The sequence below is a fragment of the Carcharodon carcharias genome, chromosome 4 (genome assembly GCF_017639515.1).
Source record: "Carcharodon carcharias isolate sCarCar2 chromosome 4, sCarCar2.pri, whole genome shotgun sequence".
Taxonomy (NCBI): Eukaryota; Metazoa; Chordata; class Chondrichthyes; order Lamniformes; family Lamnidae; genus Carcharodon; species Carcharodon carcharias.
In genome coordinates this window covers 162,430,475-162,456,907 of record NC_054470.1, presented here as the reverse complement: position 1 = coordinate 162,456,907, position 26,433 = coordinate 162,430,475, and the positions used below count along the sequence as shown (strand labels likewise).

The 26,433-nt window shown below is 42.7% G+C and overlaps 1 protein-coding gene across 1 annotated transcript in view; it reads left to right on the top strand.

Annotated features, from left to right (window-relative positions):
• Positions 1-26,433, top strand: part of lhfpl2b (LHFPL tetraspan subfamily member 2b) — a 210,710-nt gene that overhangs the window by 38,841 nt on the left and 145,436 nt on the right. Inside the window, exon 2 of the mRNA XM_041186718.1 lies at positions 6,312-6,408. The gene's annotated coding sequence lies outside the window, so the exon portion shown is untranslated. The remainder of the gene's footprint in view (positions 1-6,311; positions 6,409-26,433) is intronic.

Below are 26,433 nucleotides of genomic sequence, written 5' to 3'. Positions count from 1 at the left end.
CTCTTGCCACCACCAACGCACAGTGGCAGCAAAGTGTACCACCATCTACAAGATACAGTGCAGCAACTCGCCAAGGCTCCTTCAACAGCACCTTCCAAACTCATGACCTCTATCACCTAGAAGGACAAGGGCAGCAGATGCAAGTTCTCCTCCAAGGCACACAGCATCCTGACTTGGAACTATATTGCTGTTCCTTCATTGTCACTGGGTTAAAATCCCTATTTTAGGGAGTCCCTCCCTAAACAGCACTGTGGGTGTACCTACGCCACTTGGACTGCAGCAGTTCAAGGCTGCTCACTACTACCTTAGAGATTAGGAATTAGAAATGTATTATTAGAATAGTACTGGCCTTGCCAACCATGCTCCCTTCCCATGAGTGAATACAAGAAAGTGATGACCCTAATACTAATGGAGAGCCATAAAGCCTGAAATCAGCCAAAGAACCCAGTGAATCCCAGGATGCAGAGGCTCTGCTGATCCCCACAACAGGGCCTTATTGGCACATTGTCGTGTTGCCTCCTGCCCGGCAGCCAGAACAGGAGGAACCATTAGCTGCAGGAGGCCACTTGTGGGAATGGTCCTCAGGACTGGGAAGGGAACATCAACTCTGGATCACGATTGGGAGGACTGAGTGGAGGTTTGAGATTGGAAAGACTGAGGGAAGGTGGAATTGGAAATAGATGGAGGGGGGTACCAAATGTTTCCTTGAGAGGCCTCAGGGGGGAGAAAGCATTCCTGCCCCCCATACATGAGGGAAGAAGGAAGCTCCTGTCTTGGATCAGCTGCCGAGAATCCCAGAGCTCGGGCCTCCCCCTCACTGAGTGATAAAATTGATTGTGGCACTGATAGTTTAATCAGACCATGACATTGGCACATTAGTTCCTCGCCTGACCTTTGTGGGAGCCTCATCCATTTCCTGATTTCTGCAATTTAAAATTTGAAGGGACAGAAATGCTATTGGGTTGCTTGATCTTAATATTTTAATCCTGACCCTTTCCTGCCTACCACAAAGTTCCAAAGCCAAGTCCGATATTACTGAAAAGTGCAGATCAGTATGATCCCAACTTTTGTAAATATAATAATCCATTGTGCATATTGTGCTGACATTGGGATTTGCCGTGGCACAATGTACCCTAGAACTCATATGGTCTCAATGTTGTTATTGGTGCAGTTAGGGGTCTATTTGTCACAAAAGCGACAGCAACAGCCTGTATGTATATGGTAACATAGGGCAGAATCTTCTCGCTGGCGTGCGGGTGGCAGAGCTCACACGTCAGCGCTCAAAATGTCGTGCGTGGCATCGTGATATTTCAGTCGGTGGGAGCGCTATTCAGCGGGATGCGCGCCTGCCATTAATTAAAGGCCTATTTAAGGCCCTTAACTTGCCATTCGTCGACGATTTTGAGGGGCCTGTGTGAACTTCGGCTCGGCGCACGGACCCAACGGGCAGGCAGTTAGGTGATTTTTTTTTTACAAACCTCATCCAGTGGCGGGATGAGGTTCGATAGCGGTTTTAAAGAAAAAGTTTAATGAAGTTTTTGTTTATTTCATTAACATGTCCCATCTCGTGTGACATTTTCACATGAGGGGGACATGCTAGTGAATTTTTTATTGTTCTATTTTTTTATATTTGCCAGCCTTTCAGCGATCTCTCTGAGACAGCGCTTTGCCTCAGGGAGATGTGCGCTCTTTCATGTGCATATGCGAAAGAGCGCACTCTGACAGTTGGGGAATCCCTCCACCCCTGCACAGGAAACGCACGGCGGGGCCCCTTTCGGCGGCGGTGATTGGCTGCCCGCCCGCTGCCGAGTCAGTGGGGCCCGCCCACCCATCAAGGGCAAAATTCTGCCCATAGTAAAGCATCCAAATTGTCTCACAGGGGAATGCGCAAACTAAATTTAACGCAGAGCTACATAAAGAGATATTCGGGCAGATGACCAAAAGCTAGGCTAAAGAGGTAAGTTTTAAGAGCAGCTTAAAGGAGGAAAGAGAGGCAGAGAGATTCAGGGAGGGAATTTCACAGCTTATGGCCTAGGCAGCTCGAGGCACAGCCACTAACAGGTAATTCAAATCGGGGATGCTCAAGAGGTCAACATTGCAAGAGAGCAGATATCTTGGAGTTGTAGGGCTGGTGGAAATTACAGAGGTAGGTAGAGAGGGACAAAGACTTTGAGGGATTTGAAAATAAGGATTAAAATTTTAAAATTGGCTGCCTGTCAAGCAATGGCTCAATGTAGATCAGTGAGCACAGGGGTGATGGGTAAACCAATACTTGGTGCAAGTAAGGACATGGACAGCAGAGTTTTGGATGACCTCAAGGTTATGAACAACCTGAGAAAAGTATTCTTTCTACAAGATAAAGTTAATGTTTTACCTTCCTTTCTTGAAAAAGTATTACAAAAATGGAAAATAACGATCATTCATTACAAGGAGTAATTTGGTGAGGAATTTAATGTTAGGTATGAAGAGTGATTTACTAAATGTGTCCCTGGGCAGCAAGGTTTTTTGCTGGAAGTACACCAGAATTGTTTTGCATTATACGATGCTGATTGTGGTGAAGAACAGCTCTTTAAATACAATTGCAACTGTTTGAATATGGGAAAAATGCTAAAGAAAGGACCTGAATTTATATAGGCCTTTTACATCCTCAAGCAATTCAATCACTTCAGTTTTTTTTCAAGTGTGGCCCCTTTTGTTTTGTGGGCAAATGGAGCAGAAATTTGCAAATATATAAGATTTCAGAAACCACAGTGTCAGTTTGTTTTTGATGAGGTTGTTTGAGGGATAAATTTGGCCAGGACATCGTGACAGCTCCCTGCTCCTCATTGGACAGGCAAATGAAAGAGACGAAGAATTTGTATTTGTATAGTGCCTTTTGTGAACTTTGGACATCCCAAAGCACTTTACAGTCGATTAAATACTTTGAAACAAAAGCAAAATAGTGCAGATGCTGGAAATCTGAAATAAAAACAGCAAACGCTGGAATACTCAGCAGGTCAGGAGAGAGCAGGTCATCTGTGGAGAGAGAAACAGAGTTAGGGTCACTGACCTGAAAGGTTAACTCTGTTTTTCCCCACAGATGTTGCCTGGCCTGCTGAGTATTTCCAGCATTTTCTGTAAATAGTTTTAAAAGTATAATCACTGTTGTAATACAGGGAAAAAATGAGGCATCAGTTAGTGATGCATCTGAAAGACGTTACCTTTGACGATGCAGCTTTCTCTTAGAAGATGTTCTTAAGTTCTGGCATGGGACTTAACACACAACCTTCAAGTCAGATTGCTACAACTGAGCCAATTTAACACAAGAGTTAAAAGTTTTCCTTCAAATCAAGTCTATGCAATCAGTGCATAACCATAAAATATTCCCCTCTGTTTAGCATAAAAATAATTTCATATGCATGCTCACACCTGTATTTTGTGGATATATGGGGTTATGAGAACTTTTTCATGTGGCCTCACCCAGAAAGGTTTGAGAATGTCTGCCAGACACTACTGTGTTTTTCTTTAGAACATTAGATACAACGTTCTTTAAATGCTGTACTCCGATTTGGAAAGCTCTCTTTGCATGTTTCCCAGTACACTCCAGGATATTTTCTACACTGCTCCTTTGGTGCTACTGAAGATAATGTTATAGGTACGGTACGGTATATGGTGTGCATTCCGTGTGAGAGTTGTGAATCTAGATGCTCACACAGAGTGGAGCTACCCTGGTTAACCTCAAATGCTCTCATCAGGCAATGCCAGCTGTGAAATCTCATTGCTTGTTGGTCCATCCAGAAACACATGTATGTCTGACACAGGGTAGGTGTACTGTCAACGGAGTTCTAGAGAAATATGTTATTCAGCATTTTCCAGCTGTTGGTACATTTCCTGAGACTCCAGCATAAGAAAGTCCTCACTTTATTTTAATAAAATTACATTCCCAACTGCTTTTGCAGCTGCATGAAGCCATGAGTAATGAGTATACTCCAGACACTCCATACTATTGTTTTAACAGTACTTCTCTGAAATTGAGGTTGTGGTTAGTTTTTGGTGGATCAGACCTGAAGTTGTACCAAATCTAACCTCTGAAACTGGATTATCGGTTCTCAGTTGGTTGAGATCCACCCTGTTCTGCCCTTTGCCAACCTCTGCGGTTTTTGTTTATTTTGTATTATTGTCTGGCTTTTCTGTACATCTGTACACACATGTCTGTCTCTACATTGGCCAACAAGCAAGGAGATTTTGCTGCTGGCATTGCCTACTTAGAGCATGTGATGTTAACCAGGGTAGTATCACTCTGTAAGCCTCTAGATTACCAACTTCATTTGGACCCTATAGCGTAGAAACAGGCCAATTACCCCTTTAGGTCTATGCCATGTTTATGCTCCACATCCTACTTCATATCCCCATATCAGCATATCATTTTATTGCTTCCTCCCTCATGTATTTAGCTAGGTTCCCGTGAAGGCAGAGCCTCATCTCTCTTGAAAAAAGAAGGCTGAGAGATGACTAAATAGAGGTCTTTAAAATGATTAAATGTTTTGATAGATTGGATACAGAGAGAATATTTTCTGTTGTGATGGAGAGCATGTCCAGAGACCGTCAGTATAAGAGAGCTCCAAAAAAATCCTGCTGGGAATTCAGAAGAAACTCCTTCACCCACAGAATGGTAAGAATGTGGAACTCACTACCACAGTGAGTGGTTGAAGTGAGTTGTATAGATGGATTTAAGGGGAAACTAGACAAGCATATGAGAGAGATGGCAAAAGATGGTTATGACCATAGATTTAGATGAGAAAAGATGGAAGGAGCCTCGAGTGGAGCATAAAAACTGGCATGGGCTGGTTGGGCCTGTAAATGCACTTGCCACTCGCTACCCCATGGAGTAATTGAGGCAAGTTCCACATTCTCATCACTCCCTAGTCAAAGAAGTTTATTCTGAATTCCTTATTGGATTTATTTGTGAATATTTTAGATTTATGAGGCTTTAGCTTTTGACTCTCCCACAACTTTACAGCGGCTGCTCTTGGTAAGACCAGAGCCTTACTTTAGTGTCAGCCAAGTGTTAACGAGAGATGACAGCTCACCAGCAGAGCAACCTATGATTTCTCCAGTGTTTTCATGAGGTGGACACGATGTGGAAGCTGTTAAGATGAAAGGGTTGAAAAGTGTTGAGTTTAAAAAGAAAATTCTTTTTAAAAAAAAAAACACAAACGACAAATTACTAAATTTAAAACACCGACCTTGGTTTATCTGAGTGCAAAACCCTGATGTGAAAAGGGCTGTAAATGCTGGGTCACACTGGGTACTGATATTGTGTGCTCTGTGTGTCCTTGTGCTGTCAGAGAATTCCCCTTCCCCTCCCCCGCATCACACATTGACATTTACTCTATATGGTGAGAAGGCTGCCAGCTATGTGGTGGGGCCCTGGACCTCTGAGTGGGACTGTGTGATCATGCCTTACTCACACCAAGCTGTGCAGCAACAGATGGGAATGGACACCCAAAGGATCTGTGGTGAATCTGAAACTCTTTGGCCTTTCTTTGTTCTTTTGAGCACTCTAGCCAGACAATCAGATTAGAATCTGCTCAGCTGCCCGCATATTACACAGCAGCATCCTGGAGCTGGCTGATGTCCATTGTAATTTTAAAAGAAAAATAATCTTTTGATGGACAAATTTACAAAGGAGCAGATACAAAGTTGGATTCTTAAAAAAATTCTGACATTGTTCATGATAATTGTGAGTATTTATTGTAACTTTGTGATGCAAATATCCTTTTTTTTTTAGAAGAATGAAGCATTTTTTGAAAGCCTCATCGATGCACTCTTACAGTCAGTTAATCTATATTCTGCAACTGACCCAGTGTTAAATTTGGAAAAGGGTGTTATTGATGGAACTTCCTGTGTTGTTAAACTAGCTATATTATTGATGGTGGAGGTTGTAGTGACAGGTTCTAAGCCTTTCTGGAATTAGCTGATCTTCTTCTGATTCCTCGACAAATCGTGAATTTTTCAGCACCGGGTGTGAACATACAGCCAGATAAATTTACCAAGATATGTCTAAATCGCCAGTAAGTTGCCAGTTGTTTGGGTCATTAGGTTCTATGACTGGCACTGTGGAAGCAGAAGGCACTTGATATATATTTAACAGTTGTTGTCAAGACAACGAAAGACTATCACTTCAGACTGGCCCCATCACAGAACCCTATTCAGGTAGTTAATGCATGTTTCTGATAGAGATAACAGGTTGAGTGTTTGCGCATTGTTTAAATAGCTTTATGTACCAGAAATATTTTGTAAGCCACACACCTCTTGTCTGTCCCATGCAGGCCACTGACTAATGCAATCATGATTGGACTCATTGACCTGCGGGAGGACACCATTGTCCGTTAAGGCGAGGAAGGAGCGGAGGACTGGATAAAGGAAGTGAGTAGAGGGGACCACATAACCACCATTATTGATAGATATTCAGATCCTAGTCTCAAACATCACTAAAAATATTCTGTCCCGTTCTGTGGAAGTGTCACGAGGACTCGAAATGTCAATTCTTTTCTTCTCCGCCGATGCTGCCAGACCTGCTGAGTTTTTCCAGGTAATTTTGTTTTGTTTTGGATTTCCAGCATCCGCAGTTTTTTGTTTTTATTACTAAAAATATTGTTCATGTTTAACAATATATTTCTGCTCCTCCAATACGCTTCTGCCCTCCCTTGCACTAAGATACAACTCCATGGGAGCTGGCAACTCTCCTGTGACCAAGAGGCTAGCCTTCAGTGGAGAAGTGAGCATTTATTTCAATTTGTTCAACTATTGGGAATATTAAAGTCCAATTCAGCATTGTGATCAGGGGCTACAACCATGTCTGATTTTCTTTTCCCCCTTTCGTCCTAATCTTCCTTCCATTACCATTCCAAAAGATACTGAAGCACATCTACTGTTACCTATGTATCCAAAGTGTGTGGATTCTTCGCCCCCACCTCCGCTGCTACCACCCGACTATCCTCTATTGTTTAAAAATTAACTTGATTTAGTTTCTCCCTCTGTCTTTGGGCCTACTTGTTGGGATGTAACAGTTGAGTGTAACCTGCTGACCTTACTAACTTTGCAATGGTGACCAGACAGCTCTCTGTCAAGCTTGGATTGATTTTAAAATCCTTGCAGTCTCCTTTTGGAATGTTAATCTCTAGCTGAAAAAGGGAGGTACAATGTCCAGTAAGTAACAATGTTAATACTAACACCAGTGGGGCCAGCCACTTACTTAGATAAAGCTAGATTGATTGATTGGCAGTGCACATTTCGAGTGATAGTCTGTGGAAAGGTCAGTAAATATAGTAAACATTTTACCCATCCAGTCCCCTCATTGTTCATAAAATGATTTAGCCAAAAGAGCCATTCCCATGTTTTAAAAAAACATTTCTCTGCAAAATTCCTCTGTCAGCTGCACTTCACAACAATAAAATCTAATTTCTGCGGACCTATGGAATTCATGACCAGTTTTGACAAAAAAAAAGCTAACTTTTTATTTCAGTATTTTCTTACCTCATGATTCTTTCACCAAAATCAATATAATTCTAAACTAATGTCCTGTTGGGATAATTTCCAATCTCAATGTTTTGACAACAGCTTTTCAAGTATTATGTTTGATACAAATCTGCTGCCATATTGGTGCTGGTGGTTTAAAATCAACAGTGTCTCTGGAAAAGCCACAGGATAACTGGGAGTGGCATAGGGAAAATAATTTAACAAAGTTAAGATAAAATAAATGGCCTTGCAATATTTACCATATAATTGTCACATGGTGGAAGTCTTAACTATAGTAACCATTCAGGAAATGCAATTTTCCCACATTTGCATTGATCTAATCCTGTTCAGCCCAGAACTTTGAAATAAAAATTTGTCCTTTTACAAACACTTCCCCAACCAAAAAAAGACCCCACACTGTGTGACAGTTGTGAGCAACTCAGTGCAATTGTTCATTCTTTGGTCCCAATTTTAACTCTGTGTAAATGTGTGGGTTTTGAATGAGTTAAAATCAGGCCCAACTGAGTTCACATGGTCATCGGGGAAAGTCTTTGCCATATTGACTTGGTTTTAGGTCTCAGGATTCCTACCTTGACCATGGAAAAGCTGCAATCAGTCCAAGTTGTAAGTGATATGCTTCAATTCTCAAGTACTTGGGGGTGAATTACAGTGAAAATGTCCAAATTTTCTTTCTTAACTAAATCTTATGATGCAGAATCAGACAATCCATTTAAATCTGTCACCAGATTTTAATCTAAGTTAGGAAGTGACTTGTTGGGCAGGATTTTAACACACTCAAAATCCATCTACTTTCATAGAATGAAAATTAGGTCCATCATTTCTCACTGAAAATGAAGCTCAGAAAACCTTTGCATATGTTATTCTTGTCTTTATACTAGTTTATCAGATCTTTATTGATAAAACATCGGCTTTTAATTTGATCCTTTATCAGACACTGATCGTTTTCAGAAGTGAATGTCTTGAGAACTAGGCCTGGGCTCTTGTTGCTTCCATAGATACTGGCTTCTTGCCCCAGATTTATGCAGAATTGGGCTGACTCCAGAGGCCTTTAAAATTGGTGAGCGAGACCCAATTCCGGGATTCCCGGCACCAGCAGTCTTTGCCGGTATGGGATAAGGGTGCTGGTGGCAAGCCCGTACCCTGCACTCCCAACCTGGCTGGCTTCATTGCCAGGGCAAGCATCTGACTTCCCACCCGCAATTTTTGTGGAGTCTGGCCAGCTTCCCAAGGTAAATTTAAAAGGTCTTCCCATGCCCCTTCCATACACCTTTCATTATCCTCATGCTCCTTCCGTGCCTCCTTACACAAGAAAGAATAACTTATAACTTCAAAGATGTCAATCAATTAAAACAAATATTCTCTTTCAACCTGTGTAAAAGACCCCAGCTGAGCTGATCCGTTAATGAGACTTGGAGCTCAGTCAATCATTCATAATGAGGCCATTTAGAGAAACAGATATTTGGCTGTCTGTTTCTGTTGTTAGTTGCCAGATGACCTGTTATTCTTTCTTTGATCTGTTTTTTCAATGTCTCAATGTTTATTTGGACAAGATTAAGAGATGTGAAGTGGGGTAAAGCTTCTATTATTGAAACTATGAATGGCTGTGTATAATTGGCACTTTTACAGTAAGTCCTTGTTTAATGTTGTTTCGCTTTAACGTTGGTAAGTTATTGGGGCCTGTAATCTCGTTGAGCATCATGAGATGCATTTTAATGTCATTTCTTGTGTGCCACTCAGTGTTCCCATGACCTCCGAGGTGCGGCCTAGCCCACTTCCCAACCTCTGAGTTGTGGCCTCTACCTGTTCCTGACCCACCCTTTCACCAAACCTCCTGCTCCCTGACTTACCCTCTTGGACCCTTTCCTGGACCTGCATTCCCATTCAAGATCCAGATCCCATCTGAAGCCAGAGCTCCAATATTGTGGAAGTACGAGTCCCAGTGATGCAGAAGTACTGTGCTGGGGCTGCTACAATCCATGCCTTTTTTAAAATGACTGTCGAAGCTGCTCCTGCCTCGCTCACAGCGAGGCCTCAGGAGAGGGAAGCAGCAAGTGGGAGCATGGAAATAAAAAACATGGATTGTAGCGGCCGCAGCTCGGTACTTCTGCATCTTCAGAGCTTGCAATTCCACAACATTGGAGCTCTGGCTTTGGATCAGATCTGGATTTTGAAAGGGAACGCAAGTCCAGGAGAGGGGAGCAGCAAGTGGCTGAGTCAGGGAGTGGGGGGTTTCTGTGAGAAGGTGGATCAGAAAGGGGGGAGAGGCCACAACTCAAAGGTCAGGGAGGGGGAGAGACCACAATGCTGGGGATTGGGGTGGAGGAGGATTTGCAGTGAGCTGGAGGATCAGGGAGCATTATGTTCAGGAAGCAGGATCGGTGGCAAGCAGGAAGTATTGTAAGCAGAAAGCTGCATTTTTCTTTTAAAGTAAAATAAGTTTAAAAAATATAAAAGTTATTTAATTTGCCAATGTAAGAATTTAGCAATGTAGAATATTGCAACTTAGAGAGTATAATATTTTAATATTTGTTTTTTTCCGACAAGGAAGGTCCTACAGAATCTTAACTACAGTTTTAACATTGATTCCTATGGAAATCAACGTTTCACTTAAAAGTCGTTATCTTCAGGACTGCTGCCACAACTTTAAATGAGGACTTGCTCTATAAGGTTATTAAGAGCAACAGTTTTTTCAAAGCAGATTTTTGAATGGGTGTTTTCTTTCATGAGCATTTCAAGGCTTGTCCCTTATCATATGGCTTATTGGTTCTGCACATAATGGTGAGGGGGCATGGAGGATGCAGAGGGCATGGGAGCACGGAGCCGGTAAGGGGGTAATGGAAGACATATGGAAGGGACATGGGGCATGATGGGGTCATGGGCAGTGGGGAGGGAGTATGAGGAGTGAGGGCTAGAGGGGCTAACAGCCTTTCATACAGTTAATAGAACTGGGGCTGAAGTCCCAGAGAACCGAGGCGGGCCTTCTAATCAGCATGCCGTAACGTTCGTGTGCCTCCTCTGCAGCCCCTGAACTGCCTCTGGAGGTGACGGACCCAACTCCATCCTGACCCCGGTCCTGCCTCTGCCTCCCCTGAATGAAAATAGGATAGACCCTTTTAAAGGAGACGGGTCTGCCGGTTCGCGAAATTTCCTGACTCAACCCTCCTGCTTCCTCCATGAGAATCAGCCCCCTTGCTTCAACTTTTAGCCTTCGTCCTTTAGCCAGAAGAAGTAGGTTTAGTATCTAAAGCAAGAAGATTATTTGAAAGGGGAGTTTGATTCCCAGAGCTAGCTGCTTCGTTGAGGTTATGTATATTGTGGAGTAAGTGCAGCACTGATCTGTATCCTCGCATCCTGTCCTGAAGTAGCTGGGGAACCTACCCTCGAGTGAGGAATGAAGTGACCAGCTCTCATACAGCATGAAATTATTTCGACCAAAAGGACCTTTCTTGTCAATGAAGCCATGGTTTGTATAGTTTTAAGGATTGGATATCTTTTGTTCCAATTGTCCTGTAGTTCGTTCATTCCTCACATGTTTAATGAATGCAGTTTTTTGCCTTTTCGTGGCTATTGTATTCTCAGCCTCAAAGTGATGCCCTGACCTGTACCCACATACAGGAAAGTAATGTCTGCTGCAACTCCCTTTCAGACCATACTGAAAGTAACACCAACGTGAGCATGCTTGATTCCGATTAACATGTTTCTGGCTTTTGGGCTACATTGGGCAATCTTCAGCAATAGAAGTGAGCAAAAAAGAGAAAGAAACACACATTTCCATAGTAACTTAACACATCTCGATATGTTTCATGAAATGAATTATTTTGAATACTATTGGCTATCGTTACGTAGACAAATGTGGCAAGCGCTTTTCTTGCCACAGCTATGCACAATCAACAAAGAGATTAGTGGTGTGTTATAAAGGTTTTGTTATTAACAAAAACAAAGTGGGGGTGGGGATGATTTCATTCATCTACAGACCATTCTCCCCAGACTGGCATTTGAAACAATGAGTGCAAATCTTTGAGAAACTATTGTGTTTTTTTAAGAATGTAAACTTTTTGATATACCATGTATTGTTTCTGACCTTCCATTCATAGATAAAAACAATGTATTATTTGTAAAAATCCTGAATATTGTTCTCTGTACTTCATATTGCACTTCCTCTTATGAAGTTAATTTGGGAGACAACATATTTTACATTGGAACGGAGCATGGCACTCGGGTTCACAAGCAGCTATAGGAATGTCTTCAGTGATGTTTCGTGATTTTAAGTGTGTGTGTGTGTGTGTGTGTGTGTATATGTATTTCTTTGCAGCACAGGCTCCTAGCAGTCAGCTTATCATTAAGGCATTGATATCCTTAGTGCATCCTCTGTGACATCAGAGCAAGCTTTATTGCTTTGCTGTTGATTGCTAGCATTCTGGAGTAGTTATTGGTGCATTGCTATTGGTTGCTAGGTCTAATCTCTAATGCATGTCCAGACATGTATGTTAAAGAGTAATATTTTCAGTATTTATCATTAATTTAAAAACTACCAAAAATCAAATTTTGAATACATTTTATTTGCAGATAATTTTTGTTTTGTTTTTATGTCAGATGTGAATACTTCAAATCATATTACTTCATAAGTGTCAAGGATTTTGAGATGTAGAATCACCTTAAGTTGTTCAGATACTTTAATCATTTGAGGCTGAAATGGAACATCATTTTAATTTTGGGAGGACTCTGGTGTTGACTAAACTTTGAGCAATTACTGACCTTTTGGACATAGGATTTCTTGATTACTCCTCCAGATTACTTCCCAACATTCTGAATGCAACTCACTGATAAACGTTCATCAAATGTGTTTGATATTCGATACCAAGAGTTGACCACTTGCAAGCTGTGTTTGTTCAGTTCCTGGTAGTCATGGTCTGCATTACACATTGCTCTTGTGTCACCATGCCAATAACTCAGGAGTAACTATAGAATTAAAATATTTTCAAAGATTTTTTGGGTTTAGCTTTAGTGTATTAAGTACAGACTGAAGCTTTTATTCGATAGTGGGTGGAGCCGATTGCCTGTGTTGGCAGTTTTTTCCTCAGCTTAATATAACTGCCACCTGGTGTTCTGGCAGCCATTTCACTTCAATGCTGCTGCCATGACGTGGGCAGATAGATCACCTAGGATATATATTGAGCACCCTCAGAATAAAGCACTTTGGGCTCTTTGCAGGGTTAGAGAGAGACTCTAACCCTAAAGGACAGCATTCCCTGCTGTGTCTTTTGAAAGGCAGTTCAAGAATGATGTGAGGGAACACTTCTTCACTCAAAGGGTATTGGAAATCTGAAACTCTTTCCCTCCAAAATGTTGTTGAGACTAAGCCTATTGAATTTTTGATAGGCTTTTGTTAACCAAGGGTATTCACAGTTACAGACAAAGGCCAATAGATCAGCCATGACCTAATTGAATGGCAGAACAGGTTAGAAGGGCTGAATGGCCTACTTTTGTTCCTATGTACCCATGAAAACTGTCAAGGCTGATGAATGTAATTACTACAACAGAGATGAGACTAGTGGAGGAAAGAGAATTTAAGGAGAGCTTTGAGACACTACCTTTTAGGCTGGACATCCTTATTACAAAGCACAGTTGTAGCTTCTAATTACATTGAGGAACACAAAGAGTCTAGTGCTGACCCCTGTTTAACCACCATCACTAACACAGATCAAGATGCTCACTGTTCCAGATCGGCTAATAGGAAAGTCACACTTGTACCTCTTGGAATTTGCTTTCAAAATCTTTGAATTGTCCTGACAGCTTGCAGACCTTTGTTGATTTGACAGATAGCATTCTTTCGTTATTCCAGCAGCTGGCATATTATCTTTAGTCTGACAGCTCCAAGTCATGCCCTCTGCCGACAGCTTCCAGGCATACTGTGTGCTTTCGTCCCTGAACCTGGCATGACCTATATGTCAGAAATTTGCAAATGTATTTTATCTATCCCGTTTGGCTTTGGTGCTTGATTTAGACTTCTTTGTCCTCTTCCCTGTAAAAAAAAACTCAAACTGGAAAGGTTTAATTGAAAAATTTGAGTGTGAGCAAAGGCAAAGTAATCCAAAAATGAATTCCTAGTTTATTAATAGTGGTACATTTTTCTTTGTTGCTGTGTAGTAAGCCAACTATTAATAATGTTGATAAAAAAATCTGCTGATTGCTGCAAACTCCATATGCTTCACAGTTGGCCTATTGTGTTATGCATAGTATATTTGCAAGTTTGTTCTCTGCAATCTACACTTTTGGGATTAGGTCAAAAGGAAGGTTTTGCTGTAAAACATTGGCTGTTCCAAAAGAGGTGCTGTGAGTGATGAATAAATTAAATGTTTGCAGTGTCTGAATGCAATGTCAAATTGATTTTAATGCAACTTTCAAAGAATGTCATGGAGAATGGCAGAAATTTAGAACCATCTCCTCCAAAAGTCTATGGTTTCTGGGTCAATTGAAATTTTCGAGTTTGAGCTTGATGGATTTTTGTTAGGTAAAGGAATCATGGAGTGAAGGAGGATATATGGAGTTGAGGCACAGACCAGCTATATTCTAATGGAATGGTGGAACAAACCCAAAAAAAACTCAAGGGACATGTGATCTATCCCTGCTCCAGTAAGAAAAGAGAGCACATACAATCAAGACCACTCCAACTGCATTTCCATGGTAGTATATAGTTTTAATGCATCAGACTCACTTATTACTGAACATCAAAGCATTTCCCTGCTGCTTTTAGAAATGAGCCAAGAAGACAGAACTTAAGATGAACAAAGTAGGCTAATGAGAAGCAATTAGCAAGAAGCAAAAAAAAAGCTTTCCTTTCTCATCCCAGATCACTTCACAGAAATTGTATTCAGGTAAAAGCAAAATACTGTGGATGCTGGAAATCTGAAATAAAAACAGAAAATGCTGGAAAAACTCAGCAGGTCTGACAGTACCTGTAGAGAGAGAAACAGAGTTAACATGTCAAGCCTGTATGATCCTCTTTCAGAGTGCAGACAGCTTGTATTCAGGCCTGTTTTTAGCCACTGAAGAATCTCAAGTGGTGTTGATCCAACATGAGTTAGTGATTGGGGGGATGGGGAGGGTCACTAAGGCGTGGGAAACCTGGAAGTTGAGGTTGCTCATGTGGGTATGAGGTCATCAGGGAAAGGCCAATAGTGGGTGTATGGTGGGATGGGTGGGATGGGATTGGAGGCCTGGGGGAGTGGGAAGGAGATTGGAGTGGGGAGTAGACACACTGAGTCCTGCTGATAGTTGAAAAAACGTACACACCCTGAATCTCTCAGTCTTTGTGGGGTTTCAAATAACAGTGAGGCTCACAGTTTGCTACAATATTTAAAGTTCTAACCCGCCTCCTTGGAGTAGTTGGTCCCTTGCCCACCATCCCATCTCTGTGTAAACTGGAAGTGGGCAGGTTTGTATCGGGATTCAGATTTTTAATAATTTAGCACCCACCCACTCAAAGCAATCCTGCCAGTTTTTTGAAGTTAGGCATTCTCCCTTGCTGCCTATTTTTACAGATGCAGTGAGGTCCAATTCCTAGCCCAAAGTCTGTATATTAGACCAAGAGTTACAAACCTCCTTGTCCTGATGAAGCATTATTTTAGTCAGTACAGAATTTAAATGCTTCATAGTGTGACCGGAACTGCTTGATCAGTCACTGTGAGTTGGAACACTGGAGGCCTGGAGGTCAGACTGCATATGAATCAGAGAGTTTATGCCTCTCAGCAGCTGGGTACTTTCAGTTTTGATGGACAGTTAAGAGGCAGACATGTTCATTGCATTCTTGTATTTCTGAGGAAGTATGATGCCCATTTTATTAGTGACAGGGTGAGAATTATTCTGATATAACTAATAACATGAAAATAAGGGCACTTACTTTGATTATTACCCTTTGGTTATGTTGGTTTTTTTGAACCTTGAAGAATATCCACTTGAATAAGCTTTGTGGTGGTTTTCAAAATTGAAACATTAATTTTGATGATTTTCCTCCTAGACTAGGGATCATCAATATAAGATAGTCACTAGTAAATCCATAATGAATTTTGGAGAAACCTCTTTATGCAGAGAGTAGTTAGAATGTGAAACTCGCTACTGCATTGAGGTGTTGAGGTGAATGACATAGATCCATGTCATGTATTAAGGAGAAGCTAGACAAGCGCATGAAGGAGAGAAGAATAGAAGGTTATGCTGGCACGGTTAGATGAAAGAAGGTGGGAAGAGGCTCGTATGGATAAGCACCAATATGGACCAGTTGGGCCATGTGGATGGTACCTTTGGCTCCACCTCCCTTAATCAGTACAAATTTAATCACATTTCTACTTCTCTTTAGCTCTGAAGAAGTATCAAACAGACTTGAAACATTGGCCTGAACTTTCCCGTCGGCGATTTGGGGGTGGGGCCCGCTTGCCGAGGGGAAAATTACGCGGTTTGATGTTGGGAGGAACCCTCGACGTCATCCCGGTCCCTTTAAATTTTTAGGAAGGCGGGCGGACATTGAGATGAGCTGTCCGCCGGCTGACCTGTCAATGGCCAACTGAGGCCAGCGGGCGGACATTGAGATGAGCTGTCCGCCCGCTGACCTGTCAATGGCCAACTGAGGCCAGCGGGCGGACATTGAGATGAGCTGTCCGCCCGCTGACCTGTCAATGGCCAACTGAGGCCAGCGGGCGGACATTGAGATGAGCTGTCCGCCCGCTGACCTGTCAATGGCCAACTGAGGCCAGCGGGCGGACATTGAGATGAGCTGTCCGCCCGCTGACCTGTCAATGGCCAACTGAGGCCAGCGGGCGGACATTGAGATGAGCTGTCCGCCCGCTGACCCGTCAATGGCCAACTGAGGCCATTGACAGGCTAATTAAGATAATTAAAGACCTGCCCGTCCAACCTTAAGGTTGGCGAGTGGCCAGGAGGCCCAGCGGGCTTCTGATTATACATGAAACCTCATCCACTGGCGAGGTGAGGTTTCATGTCCGTTTTAAAACAAGTCTAATAAAGTTTATGTCATTTTTATTAACATGTCCCATCTCATGTGACATTGTCATATGAAGGGGACATGTTAATAATTTTTTAATTTTTCGATTTTTTGACTTTTCTTGCCTGTCACTAATCTCCCTGAGACAGGGCTTTGCCTCAGGGAGCAGTGTGCTCTATCGCGTGCATGCGTGAAAGAGCGCACTTTGACAGATGGGGAATCCCTCCGCCCCCCCCCCGCCGCAAAGGAAGCGCTATGTCGGGCAGGCCGCTGGGCGGGCCTTAATTGGCCTGCCCACTCAAAATGGCAGTGGGCCCCGTTTCAGTGGCGGGGGCTGGCTGGCTGCCCACCGCTGAGTCAGTGGGACCCGCACACCATCCGAGGACAAAATTCTGCCCATTAATTCTGTTTCTCTCTCCACAGATGCTGTCAGACCTGCTGAGTTTTTCCAGCATTTTCTGTTTTTATTTTAGATTTCAGGCATCCACAGTATTTTACTTTTATATTATGTGGACGGTTTCTGTACTGTGCATTCTAACTGGTTGTATGTAAAGACACCCTGATTTAATTAAATTCAGACAACCTCCTGGCAGTGGTTTATCTCTCCATCTCCCACTGTAAAAACTAAACTGGTGCAAGAGCTGAGTTGGGAGTCGAAATTCAGTTCTGTGAATAAAAAATACATTCACATTTGGATGTCCAACTTGCAATTCTCTTAAAACATGTTGAAATAGATGTGCACAAAATACTGGAAAACTATGTTAGGAGGTTAAAAGATGCAAAATTTTTAAAAACCGTTTGCAAGGTGAGATTTTCTGCTGTGTCTGTGTTGTGATGACCTATCAGCAATAACTGACTGATTTGATGGCACTTTCATTGCAGTGAAACTCACCAGAACCTGACAAGCCTGTCCGCCAATTGATAGAATCCTTGAACTCTGTAGCATTAGGGAGGTTGTGCATGGTTTACTGCCTGGGATCATCCTGGAATCATCAATTAATTCTAGAGAGCAGGACATGATGCTGAATGTGGATTACCATTTAATAGATTGCAGTCCTGATTACAGCATCATTCATCTTTAAAAGTGAGGCAGGGGAGATGGTGGCATGGTGGTACTGTCACTAGACTAGTATTTCAGTGTAATGCTATGGGGACCCAGGTTTAAATCCCACCATGGCAGATGGTGAAACTTGAATTCAATAAAAATCTGGAAATAAAAGTCTAATGATGACCATGAACCATTGCTGATTGCTGTAAAAACCCATCTGGTTCAGTAATGTCCTTTAAGGAAGGAAATCTGCCGTCCTTACCTGGTCTGGCCTACATGTGACTCCAGACCCGCAGTAATGTGGTTGACTCTTAAATGCCCTCTGAACAAGGGTGATTAGGGATGGGCAATAAATAGCCCACATCTCATAAAAGAATTTTAAAAAATCATACATCAAAACATACAGAGAGCTCATATGGCACATATTGCTGCTTTAAGAAAACAGATCAAAACCAGAACCCACACACTCTTTATGGATTTATTTGTGACTATCCTACATTGATAATCCCTAGTTTAGTGGGGAAAATCATCAAAATTAATGTTTCAAATTTGAAAACCTCCAAAGTTCAAAAAAAAAACATAACCAATGGGGAATAATTGACCCCACTTAGCACTGTAACCATCCCAATTCCCCCCCACCACCACCTCACCTGATGACCTGAGGATAATTTATTTTGGATTTGTCTTGAAATAAAGCTTGCAAAACTGAGCACAGAATTCCAACCATCATCTAACCAATAACTTTTGTAGGTTTAACATTACATCTACCTCGCCAATATTAAAAAAGCGCCTTATTTTAAAACAGATGTGAAGGCCACAGTGGGGATGCAGAAGAGATTCACAAAGATAGTACCAGGGACAAGACGGTTTAGATATGAAGAAATATTTGAGAAATCGGGGCTCTTAAATTGGTGACCCCCTCCTTAATTATAGCCCTATCAGGGGAAATAACCTTTCCCTGGTCTCTCTATTAAAGCCTTTCCTAATTTTAGAAACCTCTGTTAAACAGCTTGTTCTACTCCAGTGAAAATTGTGACAGTATCTCAAATCTCTCCTCATAACTTAGCTTCCCATAGCTGCATCATCCTGATGAATCTACACTGTATACTTTCCATCACTTAATGTCCTTTCTATAATTGGCTGCATCTAGTAACTTTGGCCCAACTATTGTACAATGTTTATGGGTTTGCCTCTTTGCTTCTATTGTTTATATTCCTACTTATGAAACCTTTTTTAATATGTCTGTCTTCCTACACTGAGGGCAGAATTTTCGGGTCTTCGAGTGGGTGTGGTGGGCGGATCCGAGAGTGGCCGGGAAACGGTCCACCCACCGCCCGCAGTTGGCCCCCAACCGCGAATTCACGCTGGCTGACCAATTAATGGCCAGCCGATGTGAAGCACGCACTGAAAGGCTCAGTGCTGCTAGGATGGGGACGGGAGGAGGGTGAGTGCTGAAGCCTGCGCAGGAACAGGGGAGCGTGCAGTGAATGCTTCCCTGAGGCAGCTTTTTGAGTTTAAAATCAAAAATAAAGATTTTGAAAATCTGAGAAAAATGTCCCCACTTAGGACTCACTCACATGAACACGAACACAATAAAAATTATGCCGAAACATTATTTTTTAATTAACGTCGGAAACCTCATCCTGCCTGTGGGACGAGGTTTCGTCAAAGATGCAAAGGCCGCCTGGCCAATTCGCCCGCCCGCCAGTCGTAAGGTTGGATGGGCAGCAAAATAAACTGTCTTAATTAATGGCCTTAATAGGTCTCTTAATTGTCGGCGGGCGTGCTGCTGACTCTCACGTGTGCCACCGACCGAAATATCGCTCACCCGACGTCATCGCATGCCATTTTACACCCGATTGGGTCAGGCACGCACCCACCTGCAGGACGTACCCTTAGCCCTAAGTCTTGCTTGCACATGACTGCGATCCTCACCCGCCAAATTTGACAGCCTTCCTCCCAAAACACAGACGTTGTAATCCTCACCTGCATCCTGTGTCTTCCAACCCCATCGTACATCGCCCCCTCGCTTTGCCCCATCATTGATGGCAGAGCCTTCAGCTGCCCTGCACTGTGGAATTCCTTTCCTTAACCCTTCCTCCTCACTACCATCTCACTTGACCTTTAAGCACTTCCTCAAGATCTGTCTTTTTGGCCGAGCTTCCGCTAACCTCATCCAACATAGCTTAGGATTTGTTACTTTTATTAAATTAATCTCTTTCTTTTATCCTGGTGTTCCCACAAGGATCAGTGCTAGGACCACTGCTGTTCACAATTTAAATTAATGATTTGGACTTTGGAGCCACAAACGCAATTTCTAAACTTGCAAATAACACCGAATTGAAGTGGATGGTGAATACTGAGGTGGACGGCAACAAATTACAGGAGAACATTAATAAACTTTCAGGAAGGGCAAATAATTGGCAAATGAAGTTCAACACAGATGAATTTGGGGGTAGTGTGTTTTGGTAGAAAGAATAGGGAGGTCACTTATTATTTGAAAGGTGCAAGTCTAGGTGGGGTAGGGGAACAAAGGGATCTTTAAAAGTTTTGCCAAAGGTAAGCCAGGCCATGAAAGGAAGCAAAGCAAGCAAAAAGTTTTATTTCTAGAGGGATAGAATCGAAAAGTAGGGAGGCTATGCTAAACCTGTATCAAATTTGGTTAGACCACATTTAAAATACTGTGTGCAGTTCTGGTCGCCATATTATAAAAAGGATAAAGAGACACTAGAGAAGATGCAGAGAAGATTTACTAAGATGACATCAGGAATGCCTGGGTATATATATCAGGAAAGGATTAACAGGGCTGGGTTTTTTTTTATCTCCTGAAAAGGGAAGGTTGTGGGTTGACCCGGTGAGGGTCTTTAAAATTATGAAAGGTATTGACAGAGTGAATACAGAGAGATTGTTTTCTCTTGTGGGATGGGCATAACTAGAGGCTATCAATACAAGGTAGTCACCAAGAAATCCAACAGGGAATTCAGAACAAACTTCTTTACCCAAAGAGTAACGAGAATGTGCAACTTGCTACCACATGGAGTGGCTGAAGTGAATAGTATGGATGTATTTAAGGGGAAGCTAGACAAGTGGCTAGTTTCGGAGGGAGAAGAGAATAAAACATACAAACATATGAACAAGGAGCAGGAGTAGGCCGTTCAGCCCCTCGAGCCTGCTCCACCATTTGACAAAATCATGGCTGATCTGATAGTAACCTGAAATCTGCATTCCACCTACCCCTGATAACCCATCACACTCTTGCTTACAAAGAATCTATCCACCTCTGCCTTAAAAATATTCAAAGACTCTGCTTCCACCACCTTTTCGAGAAGAGAGTTCCAAAAACTCATGACCATCTTGAGTGAAAAAATTTCTCCTCTTCTCTGTTTTAAATGGGCAACCCCTTATTTTTAAACAGTGACCCCTAGCGGTAACAGTTCAACCCACCCCAGTATCCTTGACAGACGCAAGCGTCTAGCATCATCTGTGACTGTTGGAAACTGCAAGTGATTAAATTTTCCACTTTTATTTCAAACATTATTAATTATTATTAATAATAGAGCAGAAACAGCAGCACAGACTGGTTGGGCTGAGTGGCCTGTTTCTGTGCCGTCTGTCCTATGTAATCCTTTACGGAAAGTGAATTCAGATGTTTTGTACATAAAATGCATTTATTGTTGCTGCTGTAATTTCTCCAGTGCCGTCAAGGACATGTTTCCATTTTAAAATAAGGACCTTAACAGATTTCTGCAACTTTGACAGAAACTTGGCATTTACATTTCAAAATGACACATTGCTTTTGAAATATTGTGTTGCCCGGTTTCCTGGAGTTTCTCATTAATTCCTCCCATGCCTTGTATGGCTGGCTAGCTGAATGTTTGTAGATTACTCAGATATTAAACGATCCGGTTTTAATTCCTCAGCGTTCACATGTAGTCTTGACATTCTTCTAACTTCGAAAATAAAGCCAATTGACAAACCTGGTTGAAAGGCCAAATGGGTACATAGATGAACAGAGTATAACCTTTGCAGTCAGAGCTACTGCTGTGTTTGACATTTGTTTTGCTGTACTGGAAACTTTTCACAAGTGGGTTTCACACAACTTTTGAGTCCTCCATTACATCATTTACCTAGAATTCTTAAGAGGGGTGCTGAGGGAAGTGGGGGATATGTCTTGGCAATCCAGATGGCCAAAATAGGGAAACAGTTTGCAGATGAGAAATGAATAACGAAAGTAATGAGTTCATTACTGAGGTTTTGTTTCCCTTTAAACTTCTCCAAAAAAGCGAACTCCCAAAATGTTCTGTGAGCTCTGCTGCATTCCACCTCCCTGCCAACCACAAAAAGACGGAGATTCTGAAAATGAATCACATGATCGTCCATGGAAAAGAGTGAACTTGTTAGTGATGCAACATTGGAATTGGTATAAAGCGGCTGATATGAGCAGAAAATAAAAATGATCTGGCTGTTCAAAAGGCGTCTGTATCGTCAGCAATTTGCTGATGAAACATCAGAACAGAAATAGGCCACTCATGCCTAGGCTTGCATGAGCTCCCCACTGAAGCAATGCATTCCTAAGACATTTCTTTGCTCCCCTGTATCCTTTAATATTTCACCTCCTTAGTTCATAGAAACACACAGCACAAAAGGAGGCCATTCGGCCTATCATGCTCATGCCTGCTGTTCCGAAAACCTATGCAATCAATCCCATTTACATGCTTTTTCCCTATAGTCCTCCAATTCTTCATTTTTAAGTATGTTTCCAGTTCCTTTTTGAAAATTACTATTCTATCTGCTTCCACCAGGCTCTCAGTTAATGCATTCCAGATCATCATAACTCTGGGTGGGAGAAAGATTCCTCATCCCCCGCCCTTACTTTCTTTGCTAATTAATTTAAATCTGTGTAGTCTGCCACAGGAAACAGTTTTTCCTTATTTGTTCTATCAAAATCATTAATGATTTTGAACATCTCTATCAGATTTCCTCATAACCTTCTCTGCTGTGTGGAGAACAACCGCAGCTTCTCTAGTCTCTCCGCATAATTGATGTCCCTCACCCCTGGTGTCATTCAAGTCGACCTGCTCTGCTGCATCTCCAAGGCCTTGACATCCTTCCTACAGGGTGGGACCCAGAATTAGACTCCATGAGCTGGATTTTCCCAGCCCATGGGGACAGAGTTGGAGGCAGGGTGGGGCAGCGGCCGGACCAGTTAGAGAGGAGTTGCTTTGGGACAGCTCCCTGACTCAGTCCTGCTGCTGGAGAAGTTTCCTTGGGTGGGCAGGGAACTGGAATGGCTGCCAGACAGCCAATGACACTGTTTAAGGCTCGAATTGGGGATGATTTTGTAACTTCACTGGCGTTTTTTTGCTGGTGGAATGGTTCCTGCACCATGTGGTGGCTGGGAGCTCAATGCAGGCAGCTTCCCTATGGCACACATGCACGCACACGCACACACAGAGACACACACACCAAACAATTCCTCCAGAGCGTTTTCCCATCCATTTGTAGGAGGGGCCTCCCACCTTTGGCCCTTATACCTTTTGATATTGTTGAGCAACTCCGAGGTCAACGCCATGTAAAGGTGCCCTGGCAGTCCCCAGCCTGCATCAGCAGTGCCCCTCTCCCAGTGTGGCTGCCAAGGCTCCGGAGCTTCCAATCCTCTAAATGGGTCAGCACCATCAAGGCCCCGTCCACTGCATTTAATAGTACGCTGTAAGTGGAGGCGGCCAGTTAGGAGGCCGCCTCGAGTAGATTGTGCTGGTGGGCCCACTGCCAGCAAGTGCAGGAGGGGGACCCCCCCATTCAATCCCAGTGTCTGGCTCCTGATGCCCATGGAAATATCCAGCCCAGTAACTGAGACTAATAAGCGACTTTTGAAAGGTCACTGTAATATTCATGTTTTTGTATTCTATACTTCTAGAGCCAAAGATCCCAAATGTTTTTTTAACAGCTTTCTCAACTTGTTCTGCCACCCTGAAACATTTGTGTATAGGAACATATGAATTAGGTGCAGGAGAAGGCCATTCAAGCCTGCTTTGTGGGAATCCTCTCGCTGCTGAGTCTATATTTAGATGTTTCTGATTGCCTTTTAAATGCAAATTGAGTTGGCTTCAATAGCAGCTTCTGGTAATGCGTTTCATGTTCTCAGGATGTTTCCAAACACCCCTCTTTTTCTGCATCTAGTATAAATGCTGTCCCTTGCAACTGATCATTGGGAATAATCTTCCATTGTTTACCCTTTCAGATCCTTCAAACCGCTTTCAATGAGAGGAGAAAATTAGTAAGGAGGAGAAATAATTCTGTTACTTGTAACAATGAAGGGGGAATCCTGCCACAATGAATAATATTTCTAGGATTTGACGCTAAATGTTGACCACCTGTAGCTTGGATGACACCTGAACCTGTCAGATCTGCCTGATCAAACATGAGTCAAACCCATGTTTGAAATAAAGAGCTGAATTTTCCTGCAGGTGTTGGGACTGACGTTGGGACATATGTGGGCCTCGAGCTTGCGTGTGGTCTTAGCAGACCCGCGGGAGCAACTTTATGTGAGGTGTCTTCCTAATTGTCTTCCTCTGCGCTCGCCGTCCAATTAAGGATGGTAGGTGGACCAGGGAAGTGGAAGACCCAATAGGAAGCCTGCAATGATGTCCGGAAGATAGGCCCACCTGGAGAGGTGAGGGCTGTCTGACGGGGGGGGCGCGGGTTTTGCCTCAAAAGGGAGGCACTCACAAAGGACTCCCTCTTCATTGGTGAAAAGAATTGAAGTGCAGTGAGAGGGCTGAGGGTGGAGGGTTGGTCCCTCCAGAAGCATGCCTGTGGCCGTTCTTGAATGCCTGTGAGCTTTGCAATTCCCGCTGATCCTGCCAGTTAATTTAGCTACCCAAGGCCTGCTGGACTCCTGGTGAGCGGCTGCCTCTTCATTGTTGCCAGGGTCCCAATGCGTTGGGATGGGGATGGGGGTGGGGGTGCCTGTGCAAGCCCAGGGAAGTTACAGCGCTGGGGGTAAATTGCCCTTGATTGTGGCATTAATTGGTCTCACTGCCAGCTTGTCTGCCCCTGTGGTGTGGGCTGCCTTTTCCCATCACAGCCCATTCCTAGGGAAGTCATCTGGAAGTGGTACAGCATCAACGAGCCATCCCGATGGGATGTCCAGGTACTTTCCCAGCTTCCCCTGTCTACTAATCCATCTCCAGGGGGCCTGGGAAAATTCAGCCCAAAGTCTCCTGTTTATGGTACCAAGTCATATAAGTCATGACCTGAGGCTTGGATCCATTGTCAATGTGTGTCACTGAAAGCATTCTCACCACTGAGTCAGAAGTGTGTGGGTTTGAGTCTCACCACAGAGACTTGAGTATGTTATTCAATGCCATACTGAAGGAGTACTGCACTCTCTGAGGCGCTGGCCTTTGGATGACTTTGGCTAAACTGAGCTCCCATCTGCTTTCTGAAGTGGGCATTAGGCACTATTTTGAAGAAGAGGTGATGAATTCCCCCATGTCCTGGCTAATACTCATCCCTTGACTAATGACACTTTTAAAAGAAAAGTGTCTGGTCATTGTGGGACCTTGCTGCTCATATATTGGCTGCCACATTTCCTACATTGCAACAGTGACTACACTTTAAAAGTACATCTTAGGCTGTAAAGCGCTTTGAGACATCCTGATTTCATGAAAGGTGCTATATAAATGCAAGTCTTTCTTCTTTTATGATTAGTTCTTAATGTAAACCTTCTATTTTTGCCCACCTTACCAGGATGATGCTGTGCTTGGTAGGAGCACACAGTTGTAGTCTCCCCATCCACACAGGTAAAATAGGAGTTTTGAAAAGTGAGCAGGATCATTTGCAATTATTGGCTGCAATTAAAAAGATTTTGGTTTTGATTTGGCAGATTGTCAGTGGCAGAATCATGTATACATGTCATTGATTGGCCAGTAGCGCCAAATAAAGTGCTGCTTCAGTAAGCCTCACCGATGTTCTTTGGTTAATCTTATCTCCGTGTTAATCAGGTGCCAGATGTTTGTCTTTTATATTTTCATTGAAATTGTTTTCATGAAAAATATATTTGGTAAGCTCCCCTTATTTTACACACAACATAGCAATATAGATCATGTTGAAATACTTCATACTTGTGTGATATAATGATGAAAATAATGCCGTTTTTTCCCATTTTTAGAACGTTTTCTTTTGAAGACTGTGTGCCTTTCCAAAATCATTGAGGATAGATATTCGTGTCGTCTATGCTATTGTGTAAATGTTTATTGTGGATGTATCAAGTTCCTCTCTTTACTCATTTAGCAGATCCATTAGTCCCATTAAAACAAACAGACTAATATCACTGTTAAGAGGGAAAAGAGGTGCTTAGTTACACATGTATTAAACATTTATGCAATAACATTGATAGCAGTAACTTCTACCTTTATTGCACCTAGTTTGGGCAATGGTAAGTGCCAGTAAATGACTCCTCCCATAGCCAGAATGGTTCCATTAACCATGGATGAATGGGGCTCAATTTGAACTTTTTGCTTTTGTAATTCTTAACCTTAAGGATAGGTTAAGGGCGGATAGAAGCAAACTGTTACCAATAATTGCGGGATCTGGAAGAAGGGGAAAAAGTATAAAATTAAGGAGAGAGAGCAGGAGAAATGGCTCTACACAAGAGGCTATGATATGGACATCCGGAGTTAGTGATTGAAGCAGATGCCATGTTATATTAAAGAATAGGTTAGACCAATGGTTGAAGGGATATGGAAAAAGAACAGGCACATGGGATTAGGATCACTGCTTATGTGGAGGATAAATACCAACACTTACTGGTTGAGCCAAATGGCCTGTTACTGTGCTATGAGTTTTATGTAATTCTATGTGTGAG